Source organism: Eupeodes corollae, chromosome 2, assembly GCF_945859685.1.
Source record: "Eupeodes corollae chromosome 2, idEupCoro1.1, whole genome shotgun sequence".
Taxonomy (NCBI): domain Eukaryota; kingdom Metazoa; phylum Arthropoda; class Insecta; order Diptera; family Syrphidae; genus Eupeodes; species Eupeodes corollae.
Genome location: NC_079148.1, coordinates 85,127,341 through 85,151,044, shown reverse-complemented (window position 1 = coordinate 85,151,044; position 23,704 = coordinate 85,127,341). Strand labels below are relative to the sequence as shown.

The following is a 23,704-nucleotide window of genomic DNA, read 5'->3' as shown; positions in this document are numbered from 1 at the left end:
AATCAACCACCATCGATTGGCCTTCAAAAAAACTCAACAAATAACGACAAAACAAACTAATGATGATGCAACCACTAAACCAATTACAGAAGGAACCGAAAAACTTAATCATCCGACTACTGATCATAGAGGAAATATATTATTATAATATATTTCCTCTATGCTACTGATAAGCAAAACAACCAAGACCAGAAACAACAAGCTTCACATCCACTAACCACAACCACACGCAGTGGAAGAGTTATTAAACCTTTAAAACGCTTTAATTTATAAATATGTAAATATGAATTTATTATTATTATACATACATATATGTACATATTTTTTTTTTTTTTTTAACTTTAATTAACTACTATGTACTTGAATAGAGATATACATATTTATGATTATTAATAGTTATAAACCTTATGGACTTATCCCAAACATAAAATTAAAATTCAATATTTTATTTTTTTTTAGCTATTTAAAAAAAAACATTTAATTCCTTAATTGAACTCACGAAAAAATTTTTACTTTTAATTGAAATTCCATATTTAATCTTAAATCTCAATTTTTTAAAGACTTGAAATTTTATTTTTTTTAAAAAAAGGGGAGATGTCACAAATACACATACATAAAATATACTAAAGTATCTATATGTAATAAAGTCAGTCACTCTCACTATTAAGAACCCGAACTGTGCAGTTGTATTATTATTAACGTTGCCAAAGACTCTACCATCAAAACTATACATTTCTCTATGCGATTCAAGAGCTTGCATTCCTACTAAAACACATTTTGAACGATAAGAAAAATAGACAATATCAACATTCCAAAAAAAAATTTCTCAAAGCAAAACGCAAGAAGTTTTTCTGTACTCTTTCAATCTTAGTTATATCAGATTGAGTTGTTGGATTCCACACAACGCACGCATATTCCAAAGAATGTCTAACAATACTAGAATAGATAGATTTTAAAGTATATGGATCAGTAAATTCTAAAGAATTTATTTTCATGAATCCCAACAAAGAATTTGCTTTTGAAATTATAGAATTTATGTGAAGTTGAAACGTAAGTTTTTCGTCAAATATTACACCAAGATCGTTAAATTCATGAATAATTTTCAACATAACATTGTCTAGTGAGTACAATGGAACGATATGATATAAACAACGGTTGTAAGACATACAAGTGCATTTTTGAAGATTTAATTTTAAGTCATTTAGTTTGCACCACCCTACAAATTTATTAAGATCATTTTGCATAAGCAAACGATCAGCAGAATTAGAAATAATTGCAAAAAACTTAATGTCATCAGCAAAGATGAGACATCTGCAAATTTGTAAATTGGCAGGCATATCATTTACAAGAAGTAAGAACATAGGGGGTCCCAAATGACTCCCTTCAGGAACGCCAGAGGTTACAATTATTTCCTTAGAACAAATGTCATCTACAACTACCATTTGCTTACGACCATACAAGTAAGATTTAAACCAACCAAACAAAGGTTCAGAAATTCCACAGCACTCAAGTTTCTTCAAAAGAATTTTCAAGTTTACTCTACTAAATGCTTTAGAAAAATCTGTGTAAACTAGATGAATTTGTTGGAGACTGAAGACGCCACCTTAGGCATCACCCAGAGTGAGGAAGACCTGCTTAGGTCCTCCTCAGACGAGGAAAACGCCGACAAAACAGTGGTGGAGGTTGATCTGACTAATAGTAGCAATGCTGCGATTAGTACAGATTAATCTCCATCACGCCATCATGGCCACGAACAACCTGATACTCCGACTGCATATGAACAAGGAAGACATCGTCTTAATACAGGAGCCGTGGGTCTCAAACTCCATCATCAGAGGTCTCAGGACTCCTGTCTATAAAATATTATATGCATCGGAGAAAGTTGAAGCAAGGTCATGCATGTTAGTAAAAAATAACTTAAACATATTTTTACTCCCCAATTAAAGCTACAAGGACACCACTACCGCTGTCCTAATAACAGATAAAGCCACCTACTGGCTCATATCCTCCTACCTTGGCCACGACAGCCCAATTCCAGGAAACACCTTGAGGAAGGCAATTGCGGACGCGCAATCGAAAAAAGTTGGTCTCCTAATTGGTTCAGACGCTAACGCCCATCACACGGTATGGGGTAGCTCTGATATAAATGAGAGAGGTGAGTACTTATTTGATTATTTACTAAGCACTAACCTACTCATAAGTAATATTGGTAATGAACCCACATTTGTAACCAAGAATAGGAAAGAGGTACTTGATATTACACTTACCTCTGACTCGATCCACAATATGATTTCAAACTGGCATGTCTCAAAAGAGAATTCCTTCTCTGACCACAAATACATTCAGTTTGAGCTCAAAGATGTAGCAAATACATCTACGGGATTTCGAAATCACCGGAATACCAACTGGGAGCGTTATAGGGAGGTACTAGCACAACTGCTTAATCATAACCTTCTTAAAAGCTCCTCCAGTAAAGATGAACTAGACCTTTCTGTAAATCATCTCACCGAAGCCTTAAATGAATCAATGAGATCTGCATGCCCTGTAACCATTTTAAAGGGTAAAAAGAAACCTCATTGGTGGCATAAAGAATTAGAACCATTCAGAAAGAGCTGTCGTAAACTCTTCAACAGATCTAAGTACACTAGATCTCCTTCTGACTGGGACTTATACAAACAAGCTCTAAAGCAATATAAAAAAGAATTAAGAAAGAGTAAGAGGTCTTCTTGGAGAAATTTTTGTGGTAAAATAGAAAATACTTCAGAAGCCTCAAGACTCAGGAAAATTCTCTCAAAAAGTCCAACAATACCTAGTGCTTTAAAGACAGAAGCAGGGACGTGGACTATCACAGATGAAGAATCTCTTAATCTGTTATTAGACACCCACTTTCCAGGTAGTTCCAACATACTCAATGACTTAACATCAGAGTCTCAAGCTTCTACAAGCGATTTAGTTGATCTAATAACGCGGGAAAAACTGCAATGGGCCATAGACAGCTTTGATCCATATAAATCTCCAGGACCAGATGGAATCATTCCGGCCGAACTACAAAAATGCTCAGACATGATTATTCCACCATTGGAAATCATTCTGACAAGCTGTGTAAGGTTGAGATATATTCCCAAAGCCTGGAGAATGGCAAAAGTAGTCTTCATTCCCAAAGCAGGGAAACCCTCACACGTTAACCTTAAAGATCTACGACCAATCAGCCTATCATCCTTCCTTCTTAAAACCTTGGAAAGATTGATTGAAATTTATATCAGACATAATTTAAAACCATGTCTCATTTCCACAGCTCAACATGCTTACTCTAAGGGGAAATCAGTAGAATCAGCACTTCACTCACTGGTACGTACTATTGAACATTCACTCGAATACAAAGAATATAACCTGGTAGCGTTCCTAGATATTGAAGGAGCTTTCAACAACGTCAGTTACCAGGCGATCACAACAGCAATGGATAAGCTGAAATTAGAGAAGTCACTCATAGATCTTATAAGTCTCATGCTCAAAAGCAGGACAATAATTTCTAACATGAGAAGTTTTACTACCACCAGATCGGTGAATCGAGGCACTCCCCAAGGTGGAGTCCTTTCGCCTCTTTTATGGAACATGGTAGTAAGCGACTTACTTACAACATTGGAAACAGAAGGTTTCAAGGTGATTGCCTACGCTGATGACGTTGCGATATCCGTATCTGGGAAGCACCCCCAAGTTCTCTCGGAACTCCTACAAAATGCCCTAAACAGGCTAACTAAATGCGCTAATCAATGTGGATTGGACGTCAACCCACACAAAACAGAATTAATACTCTTCTCGAGAACATATAAAATTCCTCAGATTAGCCCACCCAAGATTAAAGGAATACCATTAAGCTTTTCCGACCAAGCTAAATATTTGGGCCTCATTTTAGACAAAAAACTAAATTGGAAGGCAAATATTGATGAAAGAGTCAAAAAGGCTACTGTAGCGCTTTTTACTTGTAAAAAGGCCATAGGATCAAAATGGGGCTTCTCCCCAAAACTAAAACACTGGCTATACACTTCGATAATCAGGCCGATACTCATTTATGGAGCCGTCGTATGGTGGACCGCACTGGATAAGATGGTAAATCTAAATAAACTAATTAAAGTCCAGCGGTCAGCAGGTATGTGCATCACAGGAGCACTTCGCGCAACACCAACCGCAGCACTGGAAGTGCTTTTAAACCTAACACCACTTGACATCTTCTCTAAAAAGGTGGCTGCCAACTCATGTGTAAGGCTTTGAGCCACCTCTCAATGGACCAGTAACAATACTGGACATACAACCATTCTAGACAATTTTAGATCTATCCCAGATCGCTTAGACTATACCACCCCAAAAATGGTATTTGGTAAAAGATTCCATGTGTCCATCCCTTCAAGATCCTCCTGGGAAGAAGAGGGACCCCTGGAAGACGATGCGGTACACTTCTACACTGACGGTTCAAAGACCGATCACGGAGTTGGAAGTGGTATCTTTTCAGAACAACTGAATCTCAGTCTATCCTATAGACTTCCCAATCAATGTAGTGTATTCCAGGCAGAAGTAATGGCGATTAAAGAAGCACTATCCTGGCTCAAAGAAAACGTTATATCTTGTAAGGATATACGAATCTTCTCGGACAGCCAAGCCGCTCTTAAATCTCTCGCGTCTGTCTCCACAAACTCTCGAACAGTCCACGATTGTCAATCATCTCTGAAGGAGATGACGGAACAGTTTAACATTCACCTCATTTGGGTGCCGGGCCACAGAGACATTTCGGGAAATTGCAAAGCCGATGAGCTCGCCAAAAACGGAACACTTCTGCCTTATGTTAGACAAAAACATAACATAGGAACACCACTTGCTACATGCAAATATCTTCTCAAGCAATATGCTTTAGAAACAACAAATACTAGATGGTCACAAAGTACCACCTGCCTGGCAACCAAGCAAATATGGCCAAGTATTGACTTAAAACGGTCAAAAGGCTTGATATCACTAAGCAGACAAAGTATAAGCTCTACAATTGGAGTAATAACGGGACACTGCCTCATAGGTAGACATGCTCTGAGGCTAGGGGTCTACACAAATGACTTCTGTAGAAGCTGCATGGACGAGGAGGAAGAGGAAACAGTCCAACACCTTCTATGTACATGTCCAGCACTCTCCATTAGAAGGAATTACTTTCTTACGGTAATCCCTTTTTCGATAATACCAGTGAACTGGCAAATATTGACACAAAACGTCTCTCTAACTTTATTAAAAGTACAAAATGGTTTGTTTAAATTCATTACTATCCCATGAGTAACCTCATTAGTGGTATCACAATGGACCCTTGAGGTCTACGTGTGTCAATGATATCTGGACAGCCACTCTAACCTAACCTAACCTAGATGAATTTGTTTATTTTTCTCCAAAGCATTTATCATAAAATTTGTAAATTCAACCAAATTTGATATAGTGGAACATCCTTTCCAAAATCCATGTTGAAAATCACTTACATGTCCCCTTAATAAATCGACAAAAATTTTCTTAACCAGACAATCCAATATCTATAGTTTAGTTATAGGTCTAGAATTGCCAATATTATCTTTCTTCCCTGATTTAAAAATGGGATTTATAATCGAAATTTTCCACTCATCACGAAATGTATCCGTAGATATTGACTGAGTTAACAATTCTGTTAAAGGTACAGAAAGAACGTCAGCACAATGCCTTAAAACAATGGGGAAAATCTCAATATGTCGGGCTGTTTTATAGGCTCAAGTCCATTTAACAACTTAAGTACATCAACATTATTGATTTTGAAATTATAGGAATCAAATATCGAAGGAAGCGATTAAAAATAATATTTATCTAACATAACTGCACTGGTTGAATTATAAATAGATTCAAAGTGGTCAGCAAACATATTTGCAATTTCTTTAGGGTCTGAAGACGATTTCTGATCGAAATGCGTCGTTGATCCAACACTTCTGCGCTTTATGTTAATATAATTCCAAAATTTTTTTGATTTGATTTCAAGTTCAAATCCATTAATTGTACGTAATTGCAATGCAAAAATTTAGACAAGAAAACAAACTCTTTCCTCAGGCGACAAAAAAGTGTATAGTCAACCATAGAATTTGACTGCTTAAAACGTTTATGCACAGAATTCTTTGCATTCTTTAACTTCTTAAGTTTGCTATTATACTACTTAGGACTAAAGTTTGACTTTTTTCGAATTAAAGGCACAACATTATTCAAAGCTTCGTTAATAATATTTTTTTATTTACCAAAATTTTCTAAGAAGAGATTTAGTTAAATTCAAATTATTTACATTAAATTTACGATAATATGACTGTGAGTTATTAAATTTACCGAAATTATCATAGTTATAAGTAGATATACAAACATTTATTGCAGTATGACGAACAGAGTTATTTAGTAATGGAACGGTCTCAGCAACATTAACATTTAAATCATCAGAAGCAAAAACTAAGTCTAAGAGCCTATTTATTGAATTGCAAACATTTCTTATTTGATTTAAATTTAAAGAAAACAGAGAATCACACATCATGAGTTCAATTTCAGAGTTTATTAAAACTGGTATTAATTTATTCTCATCAACCATGGTCCAATTTAAGTGGGGTAAATTGAAATCACCAAGTACACAAATGTAATCATTTTCATTTTCTTGCAAGTTGGCAATCCTATCAATATTATCAAGATGTTGTTTGTAGACAGCAGCAGCACTTCCGGGGGGTATATAACTAAATTAAGAGCTTGAACTCTTTGTTGGATAGGTGTATCCGGATCCAGAGTCTACTTCAAATTTTACTTTTTTGTTCGCGATTGAAATATCAATCTCGTATTTCTTTGTGGACATGTCTGTGGCAAACAAATCGACGAGCATTTAAGTTTGTGTGAAACAATTTTGCACTCTGAGTATATATGATTGTTTTTACCGCACTTGATGCACAGATGTCTCGAAAATCCACACGGACTTCCTTTCTTCTTGAAAATAAACGACCTCTGGCTGACTTCTTTGTATCTGAGTGATGTCTGGACCTTGAAAATTTATTAATAGACGTATGCAATGAACTGGTTGAGCTACAGGGGCATTGAATTACTTCATGCGCATTTAGCTTGGCGGTTTCTGATGCAATGGCTTTTTGCAAGATGGCATTGAAATCTTAATCGTCCTGAAACATTTGTTCTTTAATGCTATTGTCTTTGAGGAACCCAATAAATTGGACTCTTAAGAACAAATTTGCTACAGATTTACCACAAGTACAATTTAGTTTGCAGTTAACCACAAGCTTTTGTAGAGCAGCACTGTATTCTGCACAATTCTCATTTGAATGTTGTACACTCATGAGAAGTCAATGCTGGCCTACCAGTTGGTTTACTGGAGGAGTAATGTGAACTTGCAATGCCTTCACAACTACCGCGTTTACAAGGAAAATTGAATCCGAATTGAATCAGGATTTAGCGCCGTATAGACCTGGATCGGATCGAAATAGGATTTCTCGATCCGATGCAATACTTATCAAATCTTTCGACGTATTGAAAACTTCAAAATTTGCAGCGACGATGGTAGTTGTAGTGGCGGGAGCAGCAGCAGGTTAGGGTAGCAGTTCTCTCATTGCCTGGAGAAATTGGATACATTGAGCGGCAGATGATGATGACATAAAATGGCCGGTCGGTGCAGTTCAGTAGGTTTGTTCAGACTTATGTCAAGAACTATTTTGATCACAACACTGTCAGTCTGGTGTCGTACAGCAAAAGATCCATAAAGGAGCCGATTCTTTGATACGATGATCGATGCCATAACAGTCCAACACACTAACTATCACGCCACGGGTACTACATATAATGCATCACCTACAGATTATTTGGTTTCAGGCCAACATTTTAGCATTTGAAAAGCTGCCATAATACTGGTATATGGTGTGTTGATTGATGTAAATATAACACTTTCCCCGATAAAAAACTTAAACTCTCAAAAATGATCATTCAAAATAGTGACTGGATACCGTAAGTATTAAAAACTAAGCCAATGTTAGGTTGGTTAATAAATAAACAAGTCCTGAGTCCTGAGATTCAATTTCCATTCCAATTTAGGATATTTAGGAGGCCTTTTTCAGTGTCAGGCCAAATTAAGTTTGAAACAAAAAAGAATTTTTTTTATCGAATCACTTATATTTTATTGTAATGGGGGCATTCACTAAGCTAGTGGGTCAATAGTCAAGGCGTTCTGATTGTCTAAATGCAACTATAGAATTAGTTGAAAATTCCCTTTGACGTTGGGTAAACAATTTGGTTGCGAAGTTTGTGAACACTGATTTCGACGTTTCACGATCAGCTGATCGGTAAGGCCACAACCATTAAAGGACCTTGCACATGAGGGTGAACACCGAATGAACGAATGGCCGAACAAACGTGATTTTAAACATTTCAAAAAGGCAATTTCAAACACTTTTAAATTCTAAGAAACCAATTGAAACTAATATTAGGCTAACAAAATTTGCATTTTGTTCTCTAAAAGAAGAAAATTTTGTAAAAACAATTTGGTAGTAACGAATTGCAGTGTGGTTGCTACGAATTGTCAAACTCTATTCGCATTCCACATACCATCCACACTGCAACGAATATATTTTTCGCACTCTACTTAACCTCAAAATTATACCACTCTTGTTTTGTTTGTTGAAAACGGTAATTATAAATTGACAATTCGTCGCTGTCTACGAATAGAAATAAAGCTCTCGTGAAACAAAAGTCAAAACGTGCGAACATCCACAGCTCGCAGTTCGTAGCTCATGTGCAAGATGCTTTTAGGCCTTACAAACGAGAGCGAACAACGAATGGATGATTTCAATTACAAACAAAAACACATTTGAATTATAAGAAACCAATTGTCACTAATGTGAGGATAATAAAATTTGCATTTTGTTTTCTAAAACAGGAACATTCTGTAAAAACAGTTTGGTAGTTACGATTTTTAGTGTGGTTGCTATGAACTGTCAAACTCTTTTCACGTTCCACATACCATCCACGCTGCAACGAATAAATTGTTCGCGCGCTACATAACCTCAAAATTATACTAATCTGGTTTTTTTGTGTGTAAAAAAACATGGCTGATGAAAATAGGGAAAAAAGGGGAATTTAATTCGTCGTTGTCTGCTAATTGAAATAAAGCCCGTGTGAAAGAAAAGTCAAAATATGCGAACATCCACAGCTCGTAGTTCGCAGTTCGCAGCTCATGTGCAAGATGCTTCAATAATTAAATTAATCGTTCAGTATTTATTATATTATACATAATATATTATTATTATTAATTATGTTGAATTAAAAAAAAGGTTATATAAAGTTCTCAAAACTTAAATTTTCTTATTTTATAAATAAACATTTGTCATATAAAACTATACCGCATGTAATCGGGGTATTTGGTAAGAGAACTGGAAAAAATAGTGTTTGGTATTATTTGAAAATTTCACTAATTTATTTCATATATCCGTCTCACTTTTTGGTTTGCTTGCAGTATAGTACAAGATTTATATTGTATAGAATTATATTTCCGCTGGCCGCATCGTTAAGGCAACTAAGCTTGAACTAAAATATATAAATTAAGTCGCATACCTATAAAAATATAATGTGTTTCTGTCTTATCCTGTGAAACTGAGCATCCTTAAACAGTAAACAAAATATATTTATCCCTAGTTATTTATTTAATAAAATTGATCCGACTTCCCACACTAATATGTAGGTATATATTCAAACAAATCTTGTTTTGTGTATCTATCTATATATGTATGTATATGTCGGTTGTTGGTTTGTTATGTAAAAATATCTGGAAAATGGCAATAACAACAGTGGCTTTGCCTTAAATTATTGTAGCAGGATGTGTTTGTAATTAAGCATTTCACTGTGGCTTATCAAGGGACAAAACTGCAAGCGATCGGTGAAAAGAAGTAAAATAGTACTTTCGCGTCGAAAAGCAAAAGAAGAACTTCTTGAGGTAAGTTTGAGTGAAGTAAATAAAATAACTTCAATTTTTTTATGCGCAGCGTATTTATATTTGTTTATATATTTGGAGGTATACCATTTATCCGTAGTTTTCTGAACTAAATGTAAACCATTTAAATTTGTTTCAACATATTCATTCGGTATAATAAAGTGGGTGCCTTAAAAATATCTTGAGGATGTTTCTATCTTAATAGACACTAATCAGCTATGTACACGAATTTTTGCCAAGCTTTTGTTGTTCGTCTTTTTGTTATTTTTGTGGTGAATTTAGTTTTGCTGATGAACATTTGAAAGAAATGTGTCACCAAGTAAAAAAAAATTTAGTTAAGTTGTTGGTGCAGGGCGTTGAACCCTAAGAAAAACTAAAATAAATAGTTTTCAGCGCTCGAAGAAAGTACTTGACTTTATTTTATAAGAATTGATAAATAAACATAAAGTTACAAGTAAATTAAAAATCGACAATAGTATAAACAAGAAAATTGGATTGAATTTCCAATGTTCAATTGGACCGGACCGAATGTACATTTGAAATAAAAAAAGTAAAGGGATTTTTCTTAATCCATTTAAAAAGGAGTAGACAAGGAGCCAAAATAAAGTTACTTCCTAGAGCTTTTGGTTTGGTCGCCATCTTGAATTTAATAAAAAATCGTGTGCGAAATAACTAGCTTAAATTAAAATCAAAAATGTATATGACAATAAAATGTTAAAGGTGTCTATAAATTTACAGCAGTTTTTTCTATAGGACTAAATATTTTGAACTTGTCGCGGATAATACAAATTTTACGTGTACACGAATACACTATTGGCCGAAACTGGAGAACATATGTATGTAATTTCATTTTAAAACATAGCGATGATGTATATCTGCTTGGATTGTTGTATATCAAAAATACTCCATTTACCAAGATCGGAATCTTTCGTATGTTTCACTCTCCCAAACCCGTTTGTTTACATTGTTGTATTTGTAATTTTGACAATTAGTCCATAAATTGTCATTTTGTTGATAGCGAACCAATGTACATTTTTGTCTTGAAAAAAGCATGGTCAACATCATTTTATTGTAATTAATTCACTAATTTAGATCAATCACTACGAAATTCTTTAAATTTCATAATTAACCTGGAATTATTGTATCATGGATGCGTTCGAAGAACCAGCAAATTAAGGGTGCGAGCGCAATTTTTTGTATTGAATTCTAATCAATTTTCGTTAATGAACGGCAAAAATATTTTTGCGAGTAATCAAAATCTCTATCAATTTAACTAATCCAAGTATATTTATAGATTGTTTTTAATGATTTAAGCTTGCAACTATTCTTCAATTCCATTTAGATTAATAAATATTAAGTTTAAAAAAAGAGTTATAGTCGAAAAATACCTTATCCATACCATTCTTGAATGATGGATGCATACATGTGTTTGCTATAAAAAAAAACTGCATCAAAGGAACACTAATGTTTTAAAAAACTAATCAGAGCGATTGAATAAATGAAAATTTCGACATATATCACAAAATGAAAACGTGTTAAAATCGTTATAAATTCATTACATTTCACGTCTTAAAATCGTTCTGAATTCATGTACAACTCATTCAATAGATCAAATAATCCACATTAATGTTTGTTGTTGACGTAAAGAAGTTTTTTTTTAGTGGTTACCCACAGTACAATGTTTAGTTACCAAAGTTCAAGTAAACTTAATATTGTTTAAAGGGTATGTTTAATAAAAGTGCTGCTAATAATAACAAAATTAATGAGTTACGTATATATTAAAAATGCTTTACACAAGGCAACTTATTTTTAAAACATGGTTACCTCAAATTTGTATTTCAAAATCTAACTACAAACGAAATTCTAACTCTAACATAGTCCCTCAAAAAGAAATTTTCAGGAATATTCCTGCAACAAATAAAACTAAAATTTGGTCTTGCAATTATCGAACTGCTTAAATGATGAAAATACTAATTTAATTGAGGAATCTAAATTAGCTAAAGTTGGAAATGGAACTTCACAAGTAGGCTTCTCGTAGCATTGTCTGTACATAGAAATACGGAGGTATCCGCCTATTGTTTTCACCTGAACTTCTAACGTCGCCAAAAAATGCTCTAAGCCAACTACACCTGAAAAAAATGTGTTTTGTCGTTTTACAAAGTATTGTGTTACACTTTTGTCCATTTCCAATTATACTTAACCAGTTGCAGCTTACATTGCCGTCGCAAGTAATAAGAACTAATAAATCATTAAATATGTATTTGGTCAATCTTATTTTATATGCATTAACAACATTTATTTGGATTGAAATTAAAAAGCTATACAAATCTTCCAATTTAAGACCATGTCAGCACTTCAGATTCTGTTGGTTAGGATTGTTTAGTTTTTGAATTGAGGCAATAAAACATTCAAAATAAAGCATTTAGACGTGCCTGCAGACTATAATGAAGCATTTTGATAGGCCGGAACACTAAATGTGAGAATGAGTTTGGTTTTTGCATCATTTCACAAAGACTTTCTCACATTTTGTGTGTACTTAGCTTTTAGGCAAAACGAAATGTCAGTCTGAGATTCCGATCTTGGTAATGGAGTATTTTTGGTTGTATATGCAATGCAAACTGTTCCTGCAATAAAATGCAAAGTGTGAAAACAGAAACAGTCTTATGACTTAAGAATAAAACAGTCAATCTTACGTCCAATTTTCTTAAAGGAGTACTAGTGCGTGCCAGAATGAAAAAACTAATCGGAGCCTAATTTCCTCGTCTCCGTCCCTTCGAAACCGCTTTCTCTCATTTTTTATAGCGTGTTGAATTCGTATCGGTGTATACATGTTTTCACCTCGGAGAGCAGAAATAGAATGGTTTTGACAAATTAATTCTAGCAACAAATTTTCGTTTGTCAATAAATTACGGTAAACCTTATAATGGTAGATCGTGGTGAATTTGTTTTTCCCTTCTTTTTGTCTGAGTTACAGATAGATGTCATTAACAACCAAAACAAGAAAAGATGTGTTCAGAAAGAGTGTAACAAGGTTAAGGTTTTTTAGACTAGACTTTATTTGTATATATGAACGAGTATACATGATTTTTATAAATCGCACCCTTTGAATGAAAGTGACCTAACTCAAAAAATGCAATTTGTGTTGAACAAAAAGTCTTCAAGAAAGTGTAATTTTGAATAATTTTGATTAATTTAATTAATAAGTAATTTTAGATTGAAAAATAAATGGCGGAAATAATACAGTTCTACAGTTTACCGGGAATATTTATACAAAATATCATATCTTCTGCAATTGTGGTATCAATCGATATTTTATGGAACTTAGTGTTAGCGTAACTATATAACTCAAAGATAAGATATAAATAGTTAGAACTGGAAAAATTATAAAAATGATGCATAGGACTTAAGCTTTGGTTGAAGAACAAATTTGTGTATTCATTTCACAAAATCACTGACCTAGCGAGAATAAAAATATTTTTACTTTTGTACAAAAGTACTTTTCGGTTTATGTAGTTAAGTCTTTTAAAGCAACATACTAGCTTAGTGGAAAGCAGTAAGAATAGATTATCACCTATCAGTGGCGAGGCGTGACTTATTTATAAAGTTAAGTCGGAGAAAAATGAGGGACTAAAAAAAATATCAGAAATGTACTTGCTGAAAAAGATCTCCCAACTGAAGTAACACTAATCGGAAGTGTTAAAAACAATCTACTTAAATATAAAATTTGAGGAAATGTGTCACGTAACATGTCCAACATGACATGAGTGCTAAAACTTTAAGGTGACGAAGGGATGGAGGTGTATGCAAAACTTTAAGTTCATTTTTTAAAACCGCAAAGTCGAATATTCCAGGAAAAACATTTATTAAAGAAGATATTTTTTTACACGACTTTTTTGGTACAAAAGAATCGTATTTCGATTTATTAAGTATGTTAATCTAAAAATACTAAATTAGTGAAAGATTTATATCTTGTAATTAGTTGACCTATATTATTATCTTTAATTTCTGTACAAAAAGGCGTTTATAGCGCGTTTTTGTATCTGTTTGAAGCAATATCCTTTTCAATATCGGTTCTCCGCAACCGTTATGGTTTAGACTTTCGAAAATTGATTCTTATTTCTCTATAAGATCAAAGCTAAGCCAAGACTCAAAACATTCTATTTATCTCTTTGGAATTTCAACATCCGTTTGTTTATTCACTTCCCATAGGAAGTTATTATAATGGGTCCGATTTGTCAAGTTGAAAATTTTGACATTTCTCAACGTTTCAAGGTCCCTAGAGTCGAAATAAAAGATTTTTAGAAAGATGTCTGTGCGTGCGTGTGTACGTACGTTCGCGACGTTTTTTTCGTCGTCCATAGCTCAAGAACCAGAAGAGATATCGACTTCAAATAAATGTTGTTATACAGATAATAAAGCAGAAAGATGCAGAAAGGGCTCTCAAGATTGCGTGGGTGGTTTTTTTTTACCATAGCAGTTTGAAAAAAAGGTGAACATTTTGGTTAACCTTAAATATCTTACGAACCAAAAACGCTAGAGACTTGAATTAAATTTTATATAATATATTGTAACGTGATACAAAACAGGTATATTTTTTGACAAAAATCAATATAACGTTTTTTTTTTATAAATCAATAAAACTGAAAAAAAAAATTTGTCACCTCCAAAATTTTACGACTGAAATATGATTTCATCTCTAAAACAATTTTGTGCAACGAAGAATAATGTTTTTGACATCTGATAAAATTTTGAGAAAAATCTAATTGACAGTTTTTTTTACAAAAAATAAAAACCTAAAAAAAAATGTATAAAAGTTGGTAAAAATTGATTTTCGACTCAAATACCTTTTCAAAACTTTGAGATATTGGCTTTAATTTACTTTTATCTTTCAAAATATCTTGTTGTCAACATTCAGTTAAAGTTAAGTACAAAAGAATTAAAAACCGAAAAAATAAATTAACAAAAGTTCGTAAAAAATGATTTTCGACTCAAATATCTTTTAAAAACTTTGAGAAAATAGGTTCTAACTAATTTTTTCTTATAAGAAATATTGTTTTCAACATTAGGACAAATTTTGAGAAAAATCGAATTGACAGTTTTTTTACAAAAAATAAAAACCTGAAAAAAATGTATAAAAGTTGGTAAAAATTGATTTTCGACTCAAATATCTCTTCAAAAATTTTAAATATTGGCTTCAAACTAATTTTATTTTATAAGAAATATTGTTTGTTGGTAAAATTTTTAAAAAAATCGAATTGACAGTTTTTTTTCAAAAAATAAAACTCTAAAAAAAACAATACCTTCTAAAACTTGGTAAAAGTTTACTTTCGGCTCAAATAGCTTTTCAAAAATTAAAAATATTGGCTTCAAACTTATTTTATTTCAGAGAAAATATTGTTTTCAATATTCAGTAATTTTTATATAAAAATCCAACATTCCGTTTTTTTCATAAAAAAAAAATTACAAAAAATAGTGCGCAAATTTGGTAAAAATACATATAGACAAACTTTTAAGCAAGACAAATCGACAGACGGGATGGGAAGTTATCAGTGTGGGTCGCATCCCAGCCTCTTTTTTGGAATCAAATTGAAAAGAACACCAGAAATACTTGCTTTCTAATTTAATGGATAAGCTCAAATGAGGGGTAAAGTGTCCTATTTCTACCACTTTTTTTTTTCTTTAAGAAATTAAGTTTCTCAAAGTCATTATTTTCATCTAACAGAAAATCTCTCAAACAGCAATCTATTACTATAAGAGCCATTGTGTCTTTTAAGTTACTAAAATTTAAACAAAATGCAACCACATTTCACAAATCTTGTTCACACTTTTATTTATACACCTTGCACTGCAATCTGCTTGTAAACTTTATTTTAAAAGAAAATCTCATTTTCCTCATTAATTTTGGCTACTTGTGCCACTTAATTAAAATTACAATAACTTTCTAGCAAAAATAATTCCACTACGCAATTTTGCTTAAGTGGCAACCCCTACTTCTTAAACTTCATCCGCCGAGAATGAAGGAAAATATCGAATAAGTCCATAGAAGACGGGTTACGTTTGGCTTTTTTTCTATACAGAATGGATGAATTTTTGTTTGCTCTATGAATAACAAGTGTAGTGCGTCAACGTACTGCTTTGCTTAGGCTCAATCTGACACGCGCAATGCGTATTGCTCCATTTCCAACAATCTTGTTTGTTTTTGCACAAGCAAGTGAATTTTCAGATACATAGAAATTCATCGAAAGAAAGGCGGTGAACATCGGGTTATTTCTATGCTTAAGAAAGCGTTGGTTGAATAAAGAAGTACGCGCCTAGCGAGAAGTAAAAGAGGAAACGAGAGAGAAAACAAATTTTGCTCTATTCAGCGATAAATTAATTACCCGGCATACCTTTAAAGAAGAAAATGCATGTTGATCAAATTATTGTAAAGTAATGTGGATGTCACAAGGGTTGCTATTGTATGATTTGTTTATATACATGTTGCATGAAGTTTTTCTTGTTGATATTGAGATTTACAAAAGGTAAGTCGATAGGAATCGACTTATATGGTGCCTTCGCCACTGTCACCTATTCACAAATCTTATGCGATGAAAATTGGCAACAGAAGTAACAAGTTCACGGTTTTTTTATTTAGTCTCTACTTAAAAACTTATTTTCAGCATTTTGGTAACGTAAAGAAAATAAACAACAAGTACACACAAATAAAATAGGAATGTAAAAAAGAGATGAGTATATGTTTCTTCGTTGTTTTATTTTAATGATCCATGTTTACATTCTTTAACTCTCGTTTTCAATGTTCCAGCAACTCACGCAGCCAAAATTAAGTCGATGAACTCACTGAAACGAATCTGTGTTTCTTTTTGCATTTTTCCACGGTCTGAGCGAAAATTAAACGCATAAACGCAGCTAATAATAAAACAAATAATAGTTGTAGTGCTTCAGAAACGCGACTATTGATGCACTACGTAGGCACAAAAGTGGCTTACTGACAAGACTAAAAAAATGTATACAGACGACTTACAGACCCACACGACTTGGAGGTTAGGACACTGAAGTCGTTAATAAAAATATCAATCTGTTGATTAAGGAGAACTACAGGTTATCAATTAACAAGTACCGGGACCGCAAGATCAGGTCAGTTAATTCCTAGTATGTTCCCTAAAATCAACAAGAGCGATAATGATCTTCCGTGTCTGTAACTCCAAAGAATTGAAGAGAACAGAGACGTACATATGTACTTAGGACAGCGCAAATAGATCAAGAAGAAGCCATCTTTAACGATGACTTTTTCATAATTAAAAATCCGAAGGAAAAAGTGGAGAAGGTGGGAGCTGCTTTCCAGTAAGTATACAAGGTGAATTTTAGCATTCGCCCCAACCACGACCTGAAAAACATAGCCCAACTCCATAACGTCAAATCTTCGGTTGATAAGTCTTCTTCCGAGCATCAGCAAAGTTTTTAAAAAGATCATCAATAGGGCTCTGAATAAGTGGGTTGTGGACAGCAAAATAATTCCGGGTAAACAGTACGGGTTTAAGGCTGGTCATGACACAATTAATGCTTAATGGTTAGAGGGTCTTTACCTAAAATTGAGCAGGCTTGGCATAAGCAAACCATTGTTGTATATACTTCCTGATATTTTTAACAGTAGTAAGTTTGTTGCCAAACGTGGCAATGTAACTTTTACCACAACATTCCGAATTAACAATGGTCTTCAAAAGGGAGCGGTGCATTCGCCGATTCTCTTCAGCATTTACACCATCGATCTGATAGGTAGTCTTACAAAGGCAACTGCGTACGCCGACGAAGATCTAATTGCGGACAGAACGGCCCGAAGGGTTGAGGTTATAAGAATTCTCTTGCAGCGTGATTTCGTCAAGTTTCAGCGGTATTGCGACTACTGGAAACTGAAAATAAATGTCCAGAAGTCGGAGACAATTCTGTTTTGGACTTCGTTGGTTAGTGCCACGAGGGATACATGCAAGAATTGGCGCCAGATGGTCATCGTTGATCTTCACGGGCAGCGATTAACGAGCAAAAGTGTAGTGAAGTACCTCGGTATCTTGTAAGATCAGTATTTATAATTCAACAGACTTATAAATGCTGTTTTGACCAAGGCCAGAGGAGCCTTCGCTCTGACGAAACAGTCTGCTTGACCCCAGAGTGAAGGTAATTTGCTGGATAGCTTTGGTACGATCGATGATCGTTATGCTTGTCTGTGTGTGGTTCAGCGTTGTCCCTTCCCAGGTGGAGTAGTTTCGGGTGTACGAGCAGCAGTGTTTACGAAGCTGTACCGGCTTATATCGAACAGCCGAATCTTCTTTCATGCATTACTATTCCAACGAGGTACTATACAACGGGGCTCGAATCAACAGAATTGACAATCTAGTAATAAAACTTGTTCACCAACAATTTAATTTTCGAGGCGTTCTATCTGAACGACGAGTATTTTGGAAGTGCACGCTTAAGCGATTTCATAGCTTGACGTGTGACGATGCTGTTGGTTTAAGCATGATCACCAATATTTTGACAGAGTGCAGTGACAAAACTCAGACAAAAAGCTTACAAACCAATAACGTCGATAATGCAGTGTAATTTCCTCAGTTCAGTGATGTCGGTAGAAGTAGAAAGTGCAAAATAACATAGTCATAAAAAATTAATATTTAAAATTTTTATCTTATAATGTGTCAGGTCTTAGTAATAATTGTCTGTATTATGATTTTTATAAATTCATCAATAATTATGACTTAATTTTTATATATGCAACTTTCATTACCGAAGATAATTTCGCAAGAATTGAGAATAAAAATTTACATTTTACGTATAAGTGGATACCAGCAATGAGGAATCACATATAAAGAACAGCAAGCGGAGGATGTTTCCTAGGATTTTAGAAAAATCTAAGTGCAAGCTGCGTCTTCAAAACATACAACGATATTTTGATTCTAGAATTCAAAACTTACAACATCAGTCTTACGATACTACCGGTGTATTTGAATTGTAACAACTGGGAAAACGTCTTCAGAAAATTAACATATATGGTATAAATGCCTCAAACGTGGATTGGAGATTTTAATGCGAGAGTTGGAACTCATGAAGGAGTGATGAATGATTTAAGAGGTTGCCGCAGACAATCAAAAGATTGTTGTTCTAACGCAAGAGGAATAAACTATTATAGTTTTGTAATACGTTTGCTCTGTGCATACTAAAAGAAACCGGCGACTTATCAGTCCTCCCATGATGAGATAAAAACCTTTATGTGGCTCCCGCCCAAACTTAAATTGAAAGAGGCTAGGGCTAATATTGATAATCTCTAGAACTATAATCACTTCAAATTGAGAAATTTCCCACAAGAAGGACTCAACCAAAACAAAGAAAATATAATAAAAGAACCCTGGTTTGACTAATATTGTCAGAAAGCTCGAAAAACATCTTTTGCGTGGCTGATAATATTTCGTAACTCCACCCAAGGATTATTTAAGGATTTTTATATAGAGGCCAATAAGAAGATTAAAGAGCTTTATAAGACTAAAAAAAGTTATACGTTGAAAATCAAGAAGTCCGATTAGTATCTTGTAAAAACTCTGTTGATTTTTGGAAACTGGCTCGGGAGCTGAATGGAAAATGTTTTACTATCCACACAAACTGTTTTCAAATGTTATGCATTCCCATTTGAAGGATCTTTAAAATCCTGAAATAACGCCGACAAAGTGGCAATTCGCACCTGGATTCGTAGTCGACTCTCTGGACTGTGCATTTACATTTAACGAGTTGGAAGAAACGCTGGAGACAATTAAAAATGGAAAAATTTATCAATCTGGCAAACGGCAACCGCCATGCTACAATGATTTTGGTATACATTTTTGTTGTATAACAAATGCAGCTTTCCGCCGCGCTGTGACCTTAAGGCAAAGTCAAAAAATTTCAATGATTTTATTCAACTATAAATAGAGCTTCAACCACCTCAAAAATATGAAGTAACACCCGTTACACAGGAAATGTTTCTCCTTAAATAATTAAATGTATAGTTTATCCCTTAGGTCCCATATCAAATCGATCTGAAATTTTTAATTGCTTTGCTAAAACTTGTTCTAATGACTCTAGCGACATTAACTTTCCGCAAAGTTACTGTATAAAAAAGATGATTGTCTTAATATATATATATTTAATCATCAACAACTGAGACTTCGGCTCTCTATGTAGAAAAATGCATAGAACACAAAGAACTTGAAAGCTGTCAAAAAAACCCAAGTAGGGATAGATTATCCTATATGATACCTAAAAAAGGTCCCCCCGAAGGCCCTTGAACTTGTATAACAATATTTTTTCAACTGGGGTTTTACCTCTGAGTTGGAAAATTGCATGCTTCATTCCAAATTGTATATCATTACAAACAGGAGAATTTGTGTTAAAAATAACACCTGCTATTCTTCCAGATATCCACTACATAATGGAATTCCTCAAAAGCCTCTTTTATCAGTGACACTATTTCTATCAATTTTTAAGAAATATTAAATATTGTAGATAATCACATACTTCTACATCATTTAATCTATGCAGATGATTTGTTGCAAATGCAACTACCTAGTTAATAGTAAAGAAATTTTCACTAACCTGTTAAATGTTAGTATGTTCGAGCACATTTGGTGCGAAACAAATGTAAAATATTACACATATGTCGTAAACTTAGTTGTTCTTAAACTAAATATAGTTAATATTATAAATAACTCTGTCGACAAATTAATCCTGGACTGATTTTTAACAGGGAACACAATTGGAATGATATAAAAAATCTTAAAAAGAGCCTATAAGTTATTCAGCATGTAAGAGAAGTATTGCACATTTAAATACTTTATGTAACGTTGTCCGATCACTATTACTTAGCAAAATTGATTATGGCCTTTGTATATATGGCAATTGTCCTAATTCCACAATAAAAATCATTAAACCGTTGGACCATCATGCAGTTAAAAGGAGTATCAATGCTTTTCCTACCAATCCCATTAAAAACATATATGCAGAAGTTGGATTGCCTTTAACTGAAGAACAAATCGAAAACACAAGGGGGAAATGTTTTGCTAAACTGTCATTCTCATCCGGATCCATAGTCTTAAAGTACTTCAAATCTGCAATCCTATTCTTAAAAGAACTTCATCGGCAACATCGAACATCGTTGTAGCTACAATCACAATGAATCTTCCATTATCACCTTTCGCGAAGTTTAATCCTTTTCATTCACCTTAGGCAACCAAAGACTTCTCTCCTTTTATCTTTGACTTAAATTCAAATCCAAAAAGCAGTACCGACAAGTTCTACCGTGCTCTTAATAATGATGTTTCAACCGAACTTGAATGAAAAGGGTGGTCTTTTATCTTCAACGAATCCATACCATGAGAAGCTAACAGCATTAAATGATTATACACGTATTTGGTTTTTCAGAGAAGATTAGTATTAATATCACCCAGAAAAGGCATATTTTTAGTTTTCATATTCGCTAAAAGAATATTAAGCTTCTCAAGAAAGACATCTATACATTGCCAAGGAGACACACATAAAACAATGTTTTTCATAAATCAAACTGAAAGAAATTTTTATAAATTATATAAACAAATTATAATTAACCACATCACAATTATTATTATTACATGTTGTATACCCAGGAATTATAAAATCCAAAATTTCTATCACAAAAACAAAATCAGTCCTGACAGAACACAATTCGATGTGGAGTAATAAATCAACATTTGCACGAAGACTACGTGCATTCTACAGTTTTTGTCGTAAGCCTACGTTTGGTGCTAAGAGAGCAGAATTGTACGTACAAAACACTTGAGATCTTAGGCCTAGGATTATATGAAGATACACTTGGTTCATTATTTTTATTTTTTTTATACAAAAGTTATCTATAAGTTATTAGCTTTAATGACGGGCTTTAGGTAATGAAAAAACAATTATTTATGTTGTCACGACGTTTCGTTCATGTTTATGAACATCATCAGGTGTGGCAATTAATCTATATTTGCATTAATAAATTATTGGTTACAATTTGATTTGATAATTGCACTTAAGAATACAATCATTTGGTTCACAACAATTTTTACAAAAATTAAAAAAATAGGCCTAACTACACAAAGTTCAACTTACATGAAACAGGCATAGGAAAATAAGTGTCAAAAGTTCATATTGTTAAAAGTTTTTATCCTCGTACTCTCTATGAAGTGTTTGTATTGAAGGCTTATATCTTCCGTGTCAGTTTTTTTGTTCAGTAAAATGTTGTTGCATGGTACCCGTGGCATGATGGTTAGTGCGTTGGACTGTCATGCTAGAGGTCTTGGGTTCGATCTCTGCCTATGCCATCTAAAGTCTTTTCACGGGTACTGCCTCTTGCGAGGAATTGACAAATTCTCCAAGATTAACTATTGTCATGAAAAAGTGCTTTCTCAAAATTAGCCGTTCGGAGTCGGAATATAAACTGTAGGTCCCCTCCATTCCTGACAACATTACTCGCACACAGGAATGGTTGAGAGTTGTAAGTTACTAGGCCTTGGTTCTCAACGGACTGTCGCGCCACCCAATTTATTTTATTATTTATGTTGTTGATCGTGATTTTATATATCATATCATATCATCAACGCCATCACAAAATCAAACACAATTTTCTTTGCAAGATTTTAAATTTATCTATTTCCGTGAAACATAAAAACTTAACCACTATTACTAACTAACAACGAAAATTACATCCGTTCAATCTTATCAGAAGAAGATTATGAAAGCTTTCTCCATCATGAACAAATTAAAAACAAAGACAGCTACGAAAAGTTAAAGCAAAAACAAAACAAGAAACTTACATCACTTAAAGAGAGAATTAAAGAAAAATACGGTTTGAGATAAACAAGATATGGTTTGTGAACAAGACAAGTGTTGCCATACAAGACGATATACAATACTTACTTTCGCTAGGTCCAAAATATTTATTACCTAGTACTATTCGCTCCACACCTAATACACTCTTTAAAATCATCGCAGACGGTGAAGACTGTATACAAACTCTCAAAAATACAGACGGGAGGGAAAAAGGCCGTGGCAAATTCGCAGATATACTTAGCAATTATATCAGGAAGAAATCTCACACAGAATTCGACAAATATATCACGTATATTTTCAATGAAACAAAACAATTTATCGCAAAAAAAAAGAATTGATAATTGTTTCAGAGGACAGAGGCAACGTTACTGTAGCGATGTACAAACAAAATTAAACTTTGAATTTAAAATGGAGAACTTGATGGAAGATAGGAATGTTTATTGGCCAATAAGCAGAGATCAAACAGCAAAACTGCAAGATAAAAACAACAAACTAATCAAATATCTGTATGAAAACGAAATAATTGACCAATGCCAAAAACATGCAATGATAACATACAACTCAGTTGCCCCTCGAATTTATGGGCTCCAAAAAATTCATAATTAAGGTCTTCCTCTTCGACCAATATGTTCATCGACGAAAATACCTTGCTACAAATTATAGAAATATTTGATAAATATTTTGAATAACATCAACTCGAATTCGAAATATAATGTCAAATACTCACTTCTATTTAAATCGAAACTAAGCGGGTTTAGTATTGACAGAACGAAATTTTAGTATCTTTTGACGTTGTTTCCTTCTTCACTAACATTCCCTTGTAACTGGCACTTGACT

The 23,704-nt window shown here is 33.7% G+C and overlaps 1 protein-coding gene across 1 annotated transcript in view; it reads left to right on the top strand.

Annotated features, from left to right (window-relative positions):
• Nucleotides 1-9,754: 9,754 nt before the first annotated feature.
• LOC129948457 (transcriptional regulator ATRX homolog) overlaps nt 9,755-23,704 on the top strand; it is a 38,565-nt gene continuing 24,615 nt past the window's right edge. Inside the window, exon 1 of the mRNA XM_056059468.1 lies at nt 9,755-10,006. The gene's annotated coding sequence lies outside the window, so the exon portion shown is untranslated. The remainder of the gene's footprint in view (nt 10,007-23,704) is intronic.